Source organism: Hemicordylus capensis, chromosome 6 (assembly GCF_027244095.1).
Source record: "Hemicordylus capensis ecotype Gifberg chromosome 6, rHemCap1.1.pri, whole genome shotgun sequence".
Classification (NCBI taxonomy): domain Eukaryota; kingdom Metazoa; phylum Chordata; class Lepidosauria; order Squamata; family Cordylidae; genus Hemicordylus; species Hemicordylus capensis.
In genome coordinates this window covers 120439177-120457326 of record NC_069662.1, presented here as the reverse complement: position 1 = coordinate 120457326, position 18150 = coordinate 120439177, and the positions used below count along the sequence as shown (strand labels likewise).

Below are 18150 nucleotides of genomic sequence, written 5' to 3'. Positions count from 1 at the left end.
CCAGCACTCGTTTTCCATAAAAGCATTTGGGGCGGAAGTGTACCTCCCTGCTGTCCCTTCTCCCCTTCGTCCAGAAGTGGCCGGAAGTACTGGATGTGCATGTCATGTGTGTGTGTGTGCGCCCGTCTGATGTGCACATACATGCACACGCACCCAGTACTTCCAGCCACTTCCAACCGGAGCGGGGGAAGGGATGGCAGGGAAGTACACTGCCACCCTGAAGGCCTTTATGGAAAACAAGTACCCGGCGGGTGGGGGGGGAAGCGGAAGGAGGGGAAAGTGGACCCTCCCCTGCCCTTAAAGTGGTACCCCCGGTACAACTTTGAACCCCCCTGGTGTTCAAACCTGTTCGGAGGCCCGTAAAAGGGCCTCCGAACAGGTTCGTGCACATCCCTACTATGAGCTGTAGCCCTCGTACAGGGACCACATAACATCCATCCTGAAAGATCTGCCTTGACTACCTGTCGGTTTCTGGACTCAATTCACAATTCTGGTTTTAATGGTTTAAGTAGCTTAGATGTTGCTTATCTGAAGGAACTTCTTATTCTACATATATCCCCCTTCCCCCAGTACATTGAGATAATCTGAGGAAATTCATCTGAATGTCCCCGTTATCTGAAGAACTGTTGGTTTTGTCACATCTAGAGCCTTCTAAGTAATGGCACCCCAGTTATGGAGCTCCTTGTGCAGGGAGGCTTCCTTGGCACCTTCTCTTTTGTCCTTTGGAGACAGGAAAAACTCTCTTATTTAAGAGAGCTTTTAGTGGAACTGGTTTTCAACTGGAGAATTACTGTTTTATTCCTTGTTAGCATGTATTATTTGTTGTTATGGGTGTTGTTGGCTTTATTAGTTGTATTGACTGATTATGATATATCACTCAGAGTATCAGTTTAATAAATAAAATATTGGGGACTCCATTTAGGGTTTCAGAAAACCTAGATCTAAATAATAGGCATTTCATATTGCAGTCATATTATTCCATACTCTCCTATCTACCGTATTTCCTGAAAAGTTAATAATAATTGCAGGGTTTCAAATGTTAAATGATAAAACATTTAAATCTATGCAAGTTTTGTATTAGAAGCCTACAGCCAAAGTACTGGCTGGTTAATTTGGATCAATATGCGAAAAGCAGCCCCCACCCCATTGATTCTGAATCCTCATTGCCTCCTTTGGGTTACCAGGTCACAATGCTACAGTGACAGTAGAAGTCCAAATCTGCAAAATTCCTATGTCAGGGTCAAGACCCAGCAGTCCTAATCACCTCATGACTTGTAAGCCAATAGTTGCTAGCCCTCAAAACCTCTCTAGCCTGTCCTGTTCCATCCTGCCAATAGTGTATAGTGCAGCCTTTCTTATCTCACAGACCTATATATGCAGTTTTGCTCTGGACCTCTTTTTAGTCCTCAACCTGACTCTAGGATTCTAATCCTAAACAAACTGACATATTTCCTTTGCCTCACATAAGTCAAACTGCAAATTGTTAAGATCCCTCAGCAATTAAATATTCCTTGCCACCACCCCATCTCAGTCAATCATCATCAGAGGCTTCTCCACCACAAGCACAATACAATATATATGCTAAAATGCCTCCTGGGTTTTTAAAAATTCTTTAAAATATTTGTGTTTTACCTTTTTTTTTAATTGCTCCAGTACTTCTGAAAAGACCAATATAAATATAAGTACATAATTGTTTTTCACAAATAAGTAGTGTTTTCCACAAATAAATTGTGGAAAAGACCCAAACAAACACCTTGTCAAGATGAAACACAACAACCAATACTATGAAGACCTAGGGGAGGGGAGTGGTAGAGATATACCTAGCCAATTTAGTTGAACAGAACAGATGTCACAATTCCTGATTCATTATTAGAGCTGGATTTGGTGGAGAATTTTAGGAGTACTTGTATGGAAAGAAAGAACAGACAAGTATACTTTTGGAAATTGGCACAGGGCAAATTGCCTGGTCACAACTTTATTCAACATAATTAAGTAAAAACAACTATAAATAGCTGGAAAAACAGAGGCTGTTTCATGCAGGTGGCTGGGGCAAAGATGAATAATCTCTCTTATTTTAACCAAGGCAGCCAACCAGACAGTTCACTTCACTGGCTGGGGTGCAATCTGGCCTTCCTAAAGGAAAGGCTCAGGGTTAGGGCAGAGGCAAAGCTTGGCCGCCCAGTGGATTCAGTGGTCCAGTCTCTAGTAAAACACACCCACTTTGCTCTGGTGTCCATGATCCTGGCCCCAGGCTGCTACATGAATAGCTTCTCCCTAGACTGGCCTCCAGGCCTCTCAACCACAGACTGGGGAGTGGATAGTTATGCCAAGCCCCTTCCCTGCCATGGAGCCTCTACTAAAAGATGCTCCTCATGCACTCTCTAAGGTTCATGGTGTAAAGGTGGCCTTTGGCCTGCAAGAAGTACACCCTGTCATCCCTGTACAACTCATTGCTCTTGGCAGCAAGCCTGTCTGTCTGATACCCTCCTTCCCCCTCCAAGCCAAAATCTTAGCAATTTCCTTGTTGGCCTTGATCCATGCTTGCTCAATGGCCTCATTGTCCCTGGAACTTTGCCAAACAAGGTGGGAGAGCATCTCAACAAATGCAAATACCATCCCTGTGTAGATTTTTATAATTTCACTTGAGTCCTAGCCCAAAAACGGAAATCACCCCCACTCTGGAGGACGTCACCAAGTCCTTTTTACCGAGGTAGAACACCAGGACTTTGGGCCGTGCTCCCTCTGCTGCCAGCTTGCTTGGGGATGGAATTAGCTCCTTCCAGTACATCCCCTACTTTCCCAGCCGTCACATCCTCACCGCCCGTGCCAGGCTGAGGTCTGGGTCCATCACACTGATGGCTGCTGAGTACAGGATTCTGTGTCCATGATCCACAGTGCAGCTGCCATTGTCCTGCCTGGGGCTGCTATAAAGAAAGAGAGTCATTGTAGAGTGCAAGAAGCCCTCACCCCACCTGCCTCCTCGACTCCTACTGCTGTGTATGTAAGACCTGTTTGCCACTGAATGCCAGCAATCTATGCTCTTGATCCTGTCAGTCGTCAGCCCACCTTCTGAAGTGACTGAAATAGCTCTGATGCAGAAGGAGTAAATCCCAAAGTTGTGAGGCGGGAGCCCTATGGCTTCCAAGGCCTTATGGAAAAGCCTGCTACACTACCATTGAGCCAAGGAGTCCCCATTAGCATGTGTGAAAAGCAAAGGGCTCCCTACCTGTGGACTCCTGGAGTTATTGCCTCAGGGTGACAACTGGGCGTAACTCCCTCACTCTGTCAGCTTCGAGTAATATGTGAGTAGTATGCTCACCTGGTCTGACTTAGAGAAACATAGCATTAGGCTGGCCCTGGAGTGCAGAAACTGACTGCATATCCTGGCAGGCCATTGCCCTGCCTTGGGTGTCCATCTTGGACTTTGGTAGCAACTCACTTTCCCAATGATCATAGTGAATATGTGAGTCTGGTGTCATAGATTAAAAAAACAGCTGTGCCTAAGTCATAGCATGACATAGAGCCACATCATCATCTGCTCATGGGAAAGAGTGCCACCTACTGAATGATGAGAACAATTTAGAGACGATTCATTACAAAACATAGAACTACCACAAAAACCTTGTTACTGTTTTATCAGCATTCCACATGATAGTAATGTGTGCTTTAGTAGTGTGCTTTAGATAGTAATGTGAGCTTGCAGAAATTTTATTGAGAACCCATGCCTTTCAGAGCTTTAGTCTAGTGGAAACTGATCCTCATCTATTATCTGCTACCTGCGCAAAGAGGTACCTTCCAAGTGGTGTTGCATAAGGAGAGCAATCATGGGCCCTAAACATTCCAGCAGATCATCTTTCCAATTGCTGCTGTTGCTTGTATCTCTCCCACTGCTTAAGACTGTGAAAAAGATTTTTTTCCCACTTCTCTGCTATGTAGGGCACTTTGCAAACTTATTGTCTGAGAAGCAGCATATAAATAATCTAGATAGATAAATTCTGTAAATTAGTCTATGTCCTGCTTCACATGTAGTCTATTCTAGTCCACTTGCTGTAAATGCTGATTATGTAATGTAAATCTGAACTTCAATAATGCTTTAAAGGGCTTCTCTGGGGAAACAGTCGTGGAAAAGGAGATTGATCGAGCAGGTGGCAGACATGAATTCACATTTTTGAAAAACAAATCTACATACTTGGAAGTGCCAAATAACTATCATATATTTGGCTAAATAAAAGCTCATAAAGAATCCTAAAAAAATCTGTAACACTAATTTCCAGATTTGTTACATGTTTTTAGGATCCTCATAAACCTGTACTAGCTGTAACAGAAATATGATCTTTAGCAGCATATATTATTTCCCAATGTTAGAATAGAAAAGACCAAACAAGCAGAATATGGTAAGATTGGAAACATTTTTGCCTTCTGGTATCATTTTTATTCATGATTTGCCCATACTTGAGTTATCACTTGATTCTAACTGCAGCATAGACATTATTTCTGAAGGAATACATGATTACACCTTTTGAGACTGTCTCCCCCAAAATCAAATATGTTGACATTTTTAAAAGGGACATTAAACAAAAATAAAGTATTTATTTATCTAAAGAAACAAGTAGTGAAGATTAGTCAAAAGTGCCTCAGACAAATCGCACTCTCTCAATTGTAGTTCCCTTTCTGTGAATGGAAATAATAATCCTGATCTACTTATCAAAGAAATAGCGATATAGATATTATAAATTAAAAATGTTCAATGTTATGGCATTTTAACTGTTGTAGTTCAAGTGAATGGAAATATGAAGTAAGCTCTTGCCTACAACAAATTTGTTCATCTTTGAAATGCCACAAGATTTTCTGTAGTTTTAGAAGAGTAAGCTGACATCCTGACTAAGGAAGCAACAGCGTTTCTCACACAGCGCTGGAGCTGTGCAGGCACTTCTGTGGTGCTCTGGGCTAACTCAGTGCACACACCCAGGTGGGTGGTTTTTGCCCACTTCCCCTGCCAGGAGTGATATTTATTTATTTATTTATTTATTTATTTATTTATTTATTTATTTATTTATTTAGAAGTTGTGTGTGTGTTCTTGGTTGTGAAATAACTTCTTCATAGGGATTCCCTATTAAGTCATTTCACCAAGAATCCACAACACACAAAAATTCCTAAAAATTCACCCCTTTGCCTGATTCCTTTGGGAGTTGGGTGGCAGTTGGCACCCTTGGGGCCCTGCCACCCAACCCACTTTGGTGCCCTCTAACCCTTAAAAATTTGGCTGAATTAAATAAAATTTGAATCTTATTTACCCAGATTTGAGGGCAGCAGATTCAAGCTCAAATCAAATCATGCTGATTCAATTCCAACACAAATAAAATTGCAAAAATCGATTTGTGCACATCCCTAACATCCATTAGCCTGTGACACATTCAGTTTCTCTAAGACTTTCAACAACATATTAAATTAGGTCAGCAACAAGCTCATGGAAATGACAGTCACCAGTTCCAAAATCTTAAAGAAAAGATCATATCCTTATTACTGAGAAGAGTAGGTAGAAAAACACTGCTGGATATAAACTTAACCTAGTTCTCCTTAGATCCCCACCACTCACCTAACAAGATTTTTTTGAACAGTATTTTCCTTAGTCTTCTTGGCATGTGTGAACAAGCATCCTTTCAAAGTTACAAATCAAATGCATAGTGTATACAGTCCCTCATCTACTGCGGTTTTCCCAATCGCAGATTTGAGTATCCGCAACTGGGAAATTGTGACCACCCTTGCCAACTGCGACCTGAGTATCCGTAGTTTGGCGATTAAAAAATAAATTCAGGGTGGGGTGGGGTCAGGGGGTCATTTCTGTCAGAAGCATCTCTTCTGTTTAGGGGAGACAGTTAATTCCTTTCTACGGGAGGGGTTTGTTCTATCAGTCCTGAAAGAGGCAGTGGTCTACCCTATCCTGAAGAAGCTTTCCCTCGACCCTGACAATCTGGATAACTATTATCCAATCTCCAGTCTTCCTATTCTTGGTAAGATTTTGGAGAAGGTGGTTTGCGCTCAGCTGATGAGAGTCCTGGAGGAAACTGATTTTCTGGACCCTTGTCAGTCGGGTTTCAGGCCACAGCACAGCACTGAAATGGCATTGGTCACCCTGTTGGATTATCTTTATTGTAACCTTGATGTGGGAAGCACATCTCTCTTGGTTCTTCTTGATCTCTCCGCAGCTTTCGACACCATCAACCATGCTGTCCTTCTGGAATGCCTAGGTGGGCTGGGCCTTGGGGGCACTGTTCTTCAGTAGTTCCAGTCCTATCTCACTGGGCGATTCCAGTCAGTGTCAATGTGAGTTTTCTGTGCCCTGATCCCTTCCTTGTGGACCTTTGCCAGTCGGGTTTCAGGCTGTAGCACAGCACTGGAATGGCATTGGTCACCCTGTTGGATTACCTTTATTGTAACCTTGATGTGGGAAGTGCACCTCTCGTGGTTCTTCTTGAGCTCTCAGGAGTTTTCAATACCATCGACCATGCTATCCTTCTAGAACGCCTAGGTAGGCTTGGCCTTGGGGGCACTGTTCTTCAGTGGTTCCTGTCCTATTCACTGGGCGATTCCAGTCGGTATCAATTGGGGGTGAGTTTTCTGTGCCCTGACCCCTTTCTTGTGGGGTTCCACAGGGCTTGGTCCTGGCTTCCATTCTCTTTAACATCTACATGAAGCCGCTGGGCCTGGTCAGCCCTCGGTTTGGGGTAAGTTTTCATCAATATGCTGATGATACTCAGCTTTATATCTCTAAAAGTAAAGTTGTGCCATTGAGTCAATGTTGACTCCTGGTGACCACAGAGCCATGTAGTTTTCTTTGGTAGAATACTGGAGGAGTTTACCAGTGTCATCTCCCGCGCAGTGTGAGGTGATGCCTTTCAGCATCTTCCTATATCGCTGCTGCCCGATATAGCTGTTTCCCATTGTCTGGGAAACATACCAGCAAGGATTCAAACTGGCAACCTCTTGCTTGCTAGGCAAGTTATTTCCCCACTGTGCCATTAGGTGGTATCTACCCCTGGCCAAACAGGTGATGCCTTTCATGTGCTGGCTCAGTGCCTAGAGGCTGTCAGGACCTTGATGGGCCAAAACAAGCTCAAGCTTAATCCCTCCAAGACCTAGTTGCTCTTGTTCAGTTTGCAAATTGGCCAATTGCTGGGTGTGAGTTTATCTCTTGACAGGGTTGCGCTTCCCATGAGAGAGACAGTTTGGTATCTGGGGGTCCTTCTGGACTTGCGGCTCCTGCTGAAACAGCAGGTGGAGGCCATGGCCAGGGCTGCCTTTGCCCAGCTTCGGCTGGTTCACCAGTAACAGCCTTTTCTTGACTGGCAGGCCCTGGCAACAGTAACTCATGCCTTTGTTACCTCTTGCTTGGATTACTGTAATGTGCTCTGCCTAAAGGGTTGCCTTTGAAAATGATTTGGAAGCTTCAACTAGTCCAGGATTTAGTAGCCCGTCTCCTCATGGATGGCTGTTGATTTGATACTGCTACACCTCTTTAACTGCTACACTGGTTGCCTGTTCACTTCCAGGTCCAATTTAAAGTGCTGGTTCTCACCTACAAAACCCTTATGAGCTTAGCACCTGTATCTTGGCCAGTTGTATCCCATCCTGTGAGATCTTCTCAGTTGGCCCTCCTTAGTGTCTTGGGCCCTGGTGTAGTGTGTGGTGCCTGGGCCCGTAGGAAGGCCTTCTCTGTGGCTGACTCTCTTCTTTGGAACACCCTCCCTTCCCAGGTTTGTTGCAGCCCCCTCCTTAGTGGCTTTCAAGGCCCTTCTCAAGACCTACCTTTTTTGCCAGGCTTTTGCCTTTTTATTTTTTATTATTGTTGTTGTTACTATTGCTATTGTTATTATCACTGTTCACTGCCTAGAGTCTTTGAAGAAGGCGGGATACAAGAAATTTTAAATATATTATCTCCAGGGGTCAGGGAACAATTTTTGAAGGTTTGGGGTGATTTCTGTGGATCAGGGGGGTCATTTCTGGGGGCCAGGGGAGATTCTTTCAATTTTTAACCTTATTTTTGGTCGCTTTGCAACTACAATTGCCCTAAACCCCCACTTTCCCATTAACTTTAATGCCTCATCTACTGTGAATTTGACAACCATGAGGGTTTCCAGGAATGGAACCCTTGTGGTTGGCAAGGGACAACTGTATAAAGGACCATTAAGCTTGTCTAGCACTATTTCCTTGTATAATGGAAACTACGGAATTATATTTAGCTCACAGCCTGAGCAAGAGCATCAATACAATGGCTGACATGCAGACTAAGTTACTTAATAGTACTACTCAGGAGACTGAGAACAAAGCTGAACTAGGCTGCTTGGGCAGCTCCGCCTCTTCCATAGCAGGATCTAGTGAAATCAAAAGGGAAGGCCCAGCCTTCCCTGAGCCAATCAAGTGCGTGCCACACTCCCATCAACATTTCAGAGAATGTCTGGAGAGAAGGTGAGTTGGACCAGCCTTCCCCCCCGCATCCTCCCCCCTGCCTGCCTGGTTGCGTGAATTGCCCCAATGTTTCTCTACAAGTTTTAACCAAAATTATCTCTGTATTCCTTTCCCTCCACACACTCTCTCTTACATGATAGATAACAAGCATGAGAGATTTCTGCTTAATAAATACAAATAGAACCCCTAAATGCAAGATATTACTGGAAGAGCAAGTAGAACATGAGGTGCTTTTAAATTTGGAGACTGGTTATCATTACTCTAGTGCATATCCATCTTATTGATACTGTAATTTCCAGCTGTACCAAAGGAAGTGGGTGAGATCAAACCTAAAAAGGGAAGAGGAGAGTCTACAAAATTAACTTTGTAGATTCCCTAAGCAAGCATCAGTCTAAAAACAAGTTCTTCAGAAAACAACGTATTATTGTAGGTAGCAGCCTGTTGAACAGTGTATTTCTCATACAAGCCATTTTAACTGCACTTAAGCTAAGTGAAAAACCAGAGGAAAGTGGGGTGGGGAGCGGAAGCCTACAAAGCTAAAAGGCCATATTTTCACTTCACCAGTTGTAATCATGAGTAACTGTAAATGTAAGATAATTCACAAAGATAATCATCCTTTGAAAAAAGTACTGGTTTGAGTAAACATGATTTGAAAATGCTTTCTTTCACATTCCTTCTTCCCTTCCATTCACTCCTCTGTTATAGACAATATAATTTATGTGCTTCCGTACAAGGCTCCCATTGAGGAGTTATTTATTTTAAAATAACTCAGATCGAGAAGAGATGCTTTTAAGTGTAAGGAGATTGTCTGAATCATGTGTTATTTACTTGCTCAGGCTTCTTTCCTCTCTCTCAGCCATGTGCTGTCTCTCTAAGTTGTAAAAATTCATTCACAGCAGGAAACTTAATGGCTTTACCTTTCTTTATTCAGCATTTTCAAATTGTGCCATTCTTGCAGGTGTATCAGGCTTTTGTACAAAGCCTTTTGTTGTTGTTGTTGTTGTTGTTTGGATCCTACCTGCTTGAATCTGTCAAGACCCCATTTGTATGCACACATCTAATGTGGTAGAAATAAAAGCCATAACCTGTCAAATCAACTCCCTGCACCTGTATGGAGCAGTTAAATCTACCATTCTTCTCTAAGATCAAAGGGCCCTTACTGTGAGGGGTTCCACAGAAATAAAGAAAATGATAGACCTTCTTATCCTTGAGCAAAAAAAAAAAAAAAAAAGTGGACTTGTTCAACTATCTAAAGGAGCTTTTGTTTGGCACGGACACAACATGAACGCATTCTTTCACATTAAGAACCACAGAGGAAGAAATTCATTCACTTCTTTTTATGGTGACGTAGCCATGGCATTCATGTGTTTTTAACCTTGAATAATTTTTGTCCCTAAAGCTCTAAACAAGTTTTATCCTGTCCACAGGTCAGTTTTGTTACAAAGGCCAATTAGTGGTGCTACCTTAGCCTGCAGCAAAAAGCCAAGTAATAGTGGGGCAAGCCCCATCGAGAGGTGATGAATAGCCCATAGAGCTATAATTTGAGAGAGGAGGAAAAGGGGGGCAAGGGTGGGGGGGCTTTGAAGCAGTTACCTTACATGGAACTCTATTGTCACTGCAGGCTGTTTGATCTTAAAATAATTTACTTAATGATCTCACCATGGAAGCAATTGGCAGAGTGAGATTAGGTTGTAAGGGCCTAATGGACATGGGAAAACTTTAAATTATTCTTCCAAGAAAGGTATGTACAGGATTGAAATTTTGCTCTTTGAATTCTTTATTTGAATAGGCAAAGCTGCTGTAATGCTGACTTTGCATATGCTGTCCGGGGAAGCCAGGACAATGCACAGGGACCAGTGAATATTACTTTTAATGCATGTAATTTTTATTCAAATCCTAGAGGGGTTTTCCCCCCCGCTTTTGTTTCTGAAATGTATAAGCTGCCCTGTAGCACAAGGATCCCAAGGCAGCATATATATTAAAATAATAAAACAAATACCATGAAGGTAAATACTGATAGAAACAGCCACGCAGTCAGTGAAATCAAGCAGAGCAGCAAAATCCCAATTAAAATCAGCTCAATAATGTGGTAGAGTGCCTGAGTCAATTAAAAAAAGCTTCATCTGGTGCCAGGTGAGTTTCTGTGGAGAAGACTTTGCAAAGACAGGGTTCTTCAGCTGAAAAGGCCCTCTTACCATTATCAGCTGCTTAACTTCAGATGACATGTGGATTCAGAGGGTGTCTGCTGATGATGATCACACGGTTAGCATAGGCACATGCAATTAAAGTTCTGTTCTCTATTGCAACCATTTCAAAAATGTTAATTTTAGAGCTCAGTTGCTAAAAAGGACATTTCAGTATTTCACATTTGTTTAATGTGAGCAATTTGCTTTAGGAGTGATTTGATGCAAATATGAGATGACCCTAGCTGGGATCCAAAGAACTGCTTTAGGCACATCCATGGGTATTATGATTTTTTGAAGACACTGTTTTCTAACGACTAGTTTCAAATACCGTTTGCCATGTGCCATTAAAAGTTACTGGGTGATATTCTGCTAGTGTTGTAGCAAAGTTGGAGGGGGGATCCTGGGACAAGATCTGAAAGTGAGCCTGCCCCCACCTTCGCCATCACTCCCTGCCTTCACCAGCCACCAGTGGTGGGTAGTGCCTACCTGTTGGGGCACAAGCACACGCTCACTGAGCCACCAGCTCAGTGAGGCAGGGAGACCCCAATGCTAGTGAGAACAGGCCTGTCTTAAAGTGGCTTCCTGTTCACATTTGGATACCAGCAGCTCTGTCTCAGTGAGTCAGTGCAGCTACCAGAGAATGTGATCAAAGAGCAGCCAGCGCGAGCTGGGACTGAGAGCTCCTAGTGGAAGGGGAAGCAGTGGAAGGGGAGGCAGTGGGTGACCCCAGAATACTCACGGCTTCCCAGTACTTGTCCTCTGTCTCTGTGGTAGCTATACGCAGGCGTGTAACAATGATAGGGCAAGGGGAGACAGTTGTCTGGGGGCCCCACTGCCTGGAGGGGCACCCCAGGGGCACCTCATGTGACTCCCCATTGCCCCCTGCCCAGCCCCATAGCCTCTCAGCCACTTGCCCTCTTCACCGTCTCTCCTGCTTGTTCTGCTGGCCCGCAATTGAAGCAGCAGGCAAGCTGCAAAGAGCTCCTTTTCTCCCGCCTCTCAGCTGATCGGCGGGTGGGCGGGGCTTCCACGGAGGCCTCCGTGTAGGCCGCAGTGAAGCCTGAACTCGAGTAGGGCCCAAGCAAGCCAGGAAGGAGGAGGCAGCCAGAGTGTTCTCTGCAGCAGAAGACCCCTTGCTGCCCTGCTTAACCCAGACCAGCATTTGCCAGGTAGAGTGTGAACTCCTTTTTGTGGTTAGCTTTCCCGCCGCCCCCCCCCCCAATATATAGGGATCTGCTTGCCATAGGGCTTGGATGGGGGGGGGACCGAGAAGTCTCTGAATATTTATTTTGAAACAGCTTGGAAAATTTGCTGACTTAAAAAAAACTATCTAAAAAGTCCTATAAGTGGCTTGTTTCATGGCAGAAAATTGCAAAAACTTCTGGAACAGTATTTTATTAATTTTATTTATTCATTCATTCATTTATAAATGCACTTATGTTCAAGTTGTTTTGCAACCCAGAAGGTCTGCGTGAGAACTGTGAAGCATGTGTGGTGCTTTTATTTTATTTTTCTTGTGTGTGAACTGCTCCCCAATAACTTGCAGGGACTTCAGGGTAAATCTGGCCAACATGTGAATGCAGCACCTCCATTCCAGAGGAGATGTGTCTTAAAGGGCTTTAAAAGCCTCCTGTGAAAAACCTCCTGCAATCAAACTTGACTGAATTTGTTCAGAATTCTGGGAAAACAAACATAGGTTCACCCTGCATGGTTGAAAGTCTCCTTTGCTAATCTGCAGCGAGGGGCCCATTTTAATAATTCATCTTTCTAGTGTGTTCTAGGCATTAAAAGTAATACAAATGTATAGTACTCGATGTATATCACTATATATTGTGATGTGTGTGTGTGTATTCAGTGAAATGTATTTGCAGGCAGCATACTTATTTTGGAATATCAGACTTAAATCCTTGGGGGCCTGGGGTGTGCGGAGGCCCTGGACTTTGGGGGGGGGGCCATTTTAAAATCTTGTCTCTGGGCCCACTCCAACCTTGCTACGCCCCTGGCTATACGCCTGCATTCTGCACACTGGCTGACTTCCTGACTAAATTGCTCAGTAGTGCTACACAAGAGTTACTCTAAAGGGCCACTAAATTTCAGTGGGATATACTCCAGTAAATTTAGTCAGGCTATCAGCCAGTGCAATTAGTTCAACACACTGGAAGGAGATTTGTGGCTCATATCTTTCAAACACTGGCTGACACTGTGTGCAGTGTTAGAACTGTGTAACAATAGCTTCATCAGTAGAAGACTGCATTGCAGCCCTACCCAGTTGGCTGCCAATTGCCAAACAAGAAAACGTGAGCAGAGTGGGAATGATTTTTGCTGCTCCTCCCTCCCTCCAAAAGGACTTTTTGACTTCAGGAATATGTCCTTGAGGGATGCACAAACTCTCCTTCCACTTGCTTTCCCCTGCTCTACAATATGATGTTGGGCAGAGTTGCAATGCAGAGTCTTCCAATGACACAGCTCCTGTTATTTTTACATTTTTTAAAATATCCCACTCTTTCTCCAAAGAGCCCAGAGCGGTGTACTACATACTTAGGTTTCTCCTCACAACAACCCTGTGAAGTAAGTTAGGCTGAGAGAGAAGTGACTGGCCCAGACTCACCCAGCTAGTATCATGGCTGAATGGGGATTTGAACTTGAGTCTCTCTGGTCCTAGTCCAGCACTCTAGCCACTACACCATGCTGGCTCTGTCAAATGTCAATGTCATCCACTTTTTGAAAGATATGAGCCTCAAATCTCTTTTTGATGTTTTGAACTAATTACATTTACTAGAGTAAATTCCACTGAAATTTAGTGGCCCTTTAGAGTAACTCCTGAGTAGCACTACTGAGTAATTTAGTCAAGATGGCAGCCACTGTTCTCAGTGCAATTAGATGGTGGCAAGAAAACAACCAACTTGGTAGCATTTTTAAATGTCTATTTTAAAATCCAAAATATTATATTTTACAACACATAATATGCTGTTACTATAAAGGCTTCTAAACTGCAAAGACATGTCGTGAAACTCACACTGTCACTCTACAAATGTTGTATATTATGAAACTGCAACTCTTTTCACAATGTTCACAAGACAGAACCTTGTAGCATTATATAGAAACTGAATTTACAGTCTGTTCTAGTATTCTAACCACTATACCTTTAATTAGTCTCAAATAGCAATTCACTACACCTATATTTCTGTTTGCTGCATTTGGTGAAAATATGAGGTCAGTAGTTCAGTATTAATATTAATCACTCTAAAATAATATGTGTTCTTTTTTGCATTCATTTATGTACTGTAAGACAGGTGCTTTTAATGTGTGCAGGCAATAGGCAATATACAAAGTGTAAATTATTATATAGTAACCACAATTAAAACACATAACTACCACCAGTGTCGGGAATCATGTATACTGAACATAGCTGCCCTTCAAAAAAAAATCATTTATTACTTAAGATACTGGCTCACATGTTGCACAATGCCTTCAGGGCAGAAGAAGAGCAGCACCCCCTCAGAGCAGCTGGATAATATCTGCATTGAAGCCTGCTTCCACAGCCCAGTGTCAGTGAAGGGGGAAAGTGATTTTCACTTCTCTCCCCTCCCTACCCCACAAAAGTCCTTTTTCATTTCCAGGAATTTGATTGATTGATTGGTTGGTTGGTTGGTTGAATTTATATACAGCCTAATATCAAAATCTCTACATGGTGTACAGAATTAAAACATAATATAAAATATAAAGCATTTAAAATTCATAAAAAGATAAAAATCATAATAGATAAAGACAAATTAAAAAGTTAAAAGTTGATCTCAGTTGAAGGCCTGGGAAAATAGGCATGTCTTCAATAGGGATGTGCACAAATCAATTTTTTCATTTCAATTTGTACCCAAATCGAAACACGCCCAATTTGTTTTGGGTCTGAATCTCACACACACACACACACACCCCAAATCACCCCAGATTCAATTTGTACCTGAATTTTCTGAATCCGAATCAATTCAGATTTTTAAAAAGGGTTCCAGGACCAAAAGAGTGGGGAAGGGGCCATGCCCAATGGGTGGAAGCTACTACCCAAATTTCAAAGAAATTGGGCAAAGGGGTGATTTTTAAAGAATTTTTGAAGTTTACGCGCCTTTATCACATTGACATGCATCATTTTCATTTTGGCATCAATTCAGAATAGTCAATGAAAGCAATTATTTCATATCGGCATGCATCTTCCAAAATCCTCTCTCCTGCCTCGCCCCCAACCACAGCCTCTGTGGATGGGTGGTGGTGGTGGTGCTGAGCCATAGTGGCACCAGGCCAGGACACGCCACCCACCTCCGTCATGGGCCTCGTGGTGTCATGCATGGTTGAAACAAATCAAACACTGTTCAACATTAAGGAGAAACAAAGCAAACCCTCTGTGACAGTGTGCTCCCCTCATGTGTGTATGGTTCAGCGTAAGCATGTGTGAAACATAACATTCCAGAAACGTTCCTGTGCCTTCACACGCAGCAGCCTGCCTCTGTGATGGATGGTGTGCCGCTTCTGCCTTCTGGCCCTCAGGACTGGGCAAGCGGGTGCTCCTGCAAGAGAGAGGGATCCACAGATGTATGCTGCTGAGAGTGACAACAACTGCCATTATCCCTAGTCTCGGTGGTGGCCAGCCATTGCAACAGTGGGGAATGGGAGTTGTAGTCTCTCTCAGAAACATCTGGGAGAACCCCTCCCTGATGCATGGAGCAATCACTTGTCCTAGCCCTGAGTGCCAGCACAGCAGCAGTACCATTCTCACCATTCTCAGGCTCGCAGTGCAGTAGTGGTGCCTGTGTGCGTGTCTGACTGTCTGGATGTGTCAGTAGCAGTAAGGGGCAGAGACTGTGACACATCTTGGTTGGGATGAGCTGCCGTGGCATGGGAGGTGCTGCATAGAGGGATGATGCGAGTCACTCACCCTCCACGGCCAGCTCAGGGTAGCCCAGCAGGGGGAGGTTGGCCTTCAAAAAGACCAGCTGCTCGACTAACTCAGCATCCAGACATGAGTGTAGAGGGGTCACCACATCCCCAGCCATGGAGAGCAACCTCTTGCTCGAGGCACTGGTTGGCGGGCATGAGAGGAACCAGTCAGCAACGGTTGCCAAGTCCAGCCAGATATGCTGACGCAATGCCCAAAACTGGCATGGCTCCATCTACTGGCCTTCCGCCGGCTCCTGCAGGTAGAGCAGAACAGACTGCTCAGCATGGCTGCAGGGACCGGCAGGCTCCCCCTGTCCCCCTGGCAAGGCACCAACGAAACCCTCTGTGAACCACTGGGTGGTGGAACATGGAGGTGGCACTGGCCGCTCCACTGGTGCCACTGCCTTAGAAACCGTGCTGCTGCAGTGAGAAGAAGTGGTGGTGGTGGCAGTGCTGCTGGGGGTGGAATGTGCACTGCTAGGTTGCGCACCAGCCCCCCTCCCCCGGTCATCGTCTGCACCTAGCCTCTTCTCCTCTGCACACCTGACATGCTCGATCCAGAGGTGGCTGCACCTGGGCAGCTGGTCAGGGGTGACAGCTCTGCCCTTCATCCTTTGCTCGCAGATGGATGCTAGGACATGCCATGCAGATGCACCCAAGGGTGTCGTGAGCCATCCCACTATCCCAGTCCTCAGCCAACCTGCCAGAGCGACTGTGCACCACCCTCCTACTGAAGATGGTACATGAGCAGATTTTGTACTCGGGCAAGCAGCTAGAGCAGATGGCGGAAGCCAACATTCTCCATGATATTAAAAGGCTGATAGTCCAAAGCCATCATCTCCCCAACCGGATAATAAGATATGGTTTTGGGTGATCAGACCACTTCCCCAGAGGCTGCACCACCACTCAGTCAGCTTTTCCTACCTAGGAGCAGGAGCCACTGACTGCTTACTGCTAGAGGAGGCACTTGGCCTAGCGCCGCTGCAAGCAGAGGTTTGGACTCCCAGGTGCAGCAGCAGACCGGATGTGCTGAAGTGCTTAGGATCTTCGTCCCTGCTAACAAGTGCCTTACAGTGGGTGCAGGCAGCATGACTGGGATCACCAGGGCAAAGCTCAAAGAGATCCCATACCACACTGCTGGACTCTCCTGTGACATGGGGCCACTTGGGTGGTGGCGCTTCTTCTGGTTCTTTCAGGGGCACGCTGCCACCACTGCCCTCAGAGCTGGCCTGGGAAGTCCCAGGAACAGGAAACATAGGGGCTTCCTCCTGGGTCTCCTCAGATGCAACCTTTGGCCCTCACCCCCCACAGGGACTGGTGGGGAAGGCGGCAAGATGGATCTGGCTGGACTGGCCACTGGCTCCACCTGCACCACCTACACATCTGCCACAGAAAGAACCTCTTCCCTGGCAGGGGAGGCGCTCCCCCCTAACTGCTGTACAGCCACAGGCCCTGGCATAGGGCCAGGCAGATGAGAGAAGTCCAGCCTGCGCACCAAAGCAGGGGTGGGGGTGACTCAGGAAATAGGCCCCTGTCATTGCCCCCCACCATGGCCAGCAAGAAAAACCCTCCCTCTACCTGGCACTCTTCCTCCCCTCCCAGCCATCTCTTTTGGGGCTTCTTTTTAAAACTTTGATTTAAAAAAAACAAAAACAATTCCTTTTTGAAAGAATTGAGGGGCAAGGGGCAGAAGTGGGGTGAGTGTCTCAGGGCAGGGGACACTTAGTTGGGAGAAGGGCCATGAACAGGGGCTGGGATGACTTCAGCGGAGTGTGCTCCCTGCAGTTGGGGGTGAGTGGTAAGGGAGGAAGCTAAAGTCTGTGCCCACTCAGAGCCTATAGGCTGCTGCTGGGCTGGGCACTAGGGGAGGGTACAGATATAATAGGCTGCTGCTGAACTACCGGGGTGATGGCTGAAGGCTTTGCTTGTTTAAAGGCTGCAATGGGGGTGGATGGTGGGTGGTAAATGAGTGCAATGAGGAGGCTGGAATGTGTGCCCACTCAGAGCCTGTAGGCTTCTGGGCAGAGAATATTAAGGGTGGGAAATTCAAATCAACATTAAACACAAAATGGAGACTACATGGAGATCACACACACAAAAAATGGAGGTCCAACACAACAGAACATTCGGCTCCAAAATTCGGACGATTTGTTTTGGAGCTGAATCTTTCCGGACTTGCAGAGGGGTGATTTGTTTTGTGAACAAATCACCCAAAACAGACAGATTTGGGTACAGATCATTCTGTGCCCGAAATGTTTCGCACATCCCTGGTCTTCAGGGTCCTCCTAAAAACAAACAGAGAAGGAGATGCTCTTATTTCAGCAGGGAGCACACACCAAAGCCCTGGGGCAGCCACAGAGAAGGCCCGGTCCTGAGTTGTCACCAAACAAGTTGGTGGCAACCATAACCAGACCTCTCCAGATGATCTTAACAGGTGATAGGGTTCACGACAGAGAAGGCACTCTCTTAAGCACCCTGGACCTAAGCTGTTAAGGGCTTTAAAGGTAACAACTAGTACTTTGTATTTCGTTCGGAAACATAGCAGCAGCCAGTGCAGTTCTTTTAGAATTG

At 45.0% G+C, this 18150-nt stretch overlaps 1 protein-coding gene across 5 annotated transcripts in view; it reads left to right on the top strand.

Moving 5' to 3' along the window:
- The window catches only part of SP4 (Sp4 transcription factor), a 302392-nt gene that overhangs the window by 98739 nt on the left and 185503 nt on the right, over positions 1-18150 (top strand). Inside the window, exon 1 of one of the 5 annotated variants that reach the window (XM_053261507.1) lies at positions 11721-11822. The exons of the other annotated variants lie outside the window; for them this stretch is intronic. The gene's annotated coding sequence lies outside the window, so the exon portion shown is untranslated. Of the gene's footprint in view, positions 1-11720; positions 11823-18150 lie in introns of those variants that run through there. 5 annotated transcript variants of the gene reach the window in all.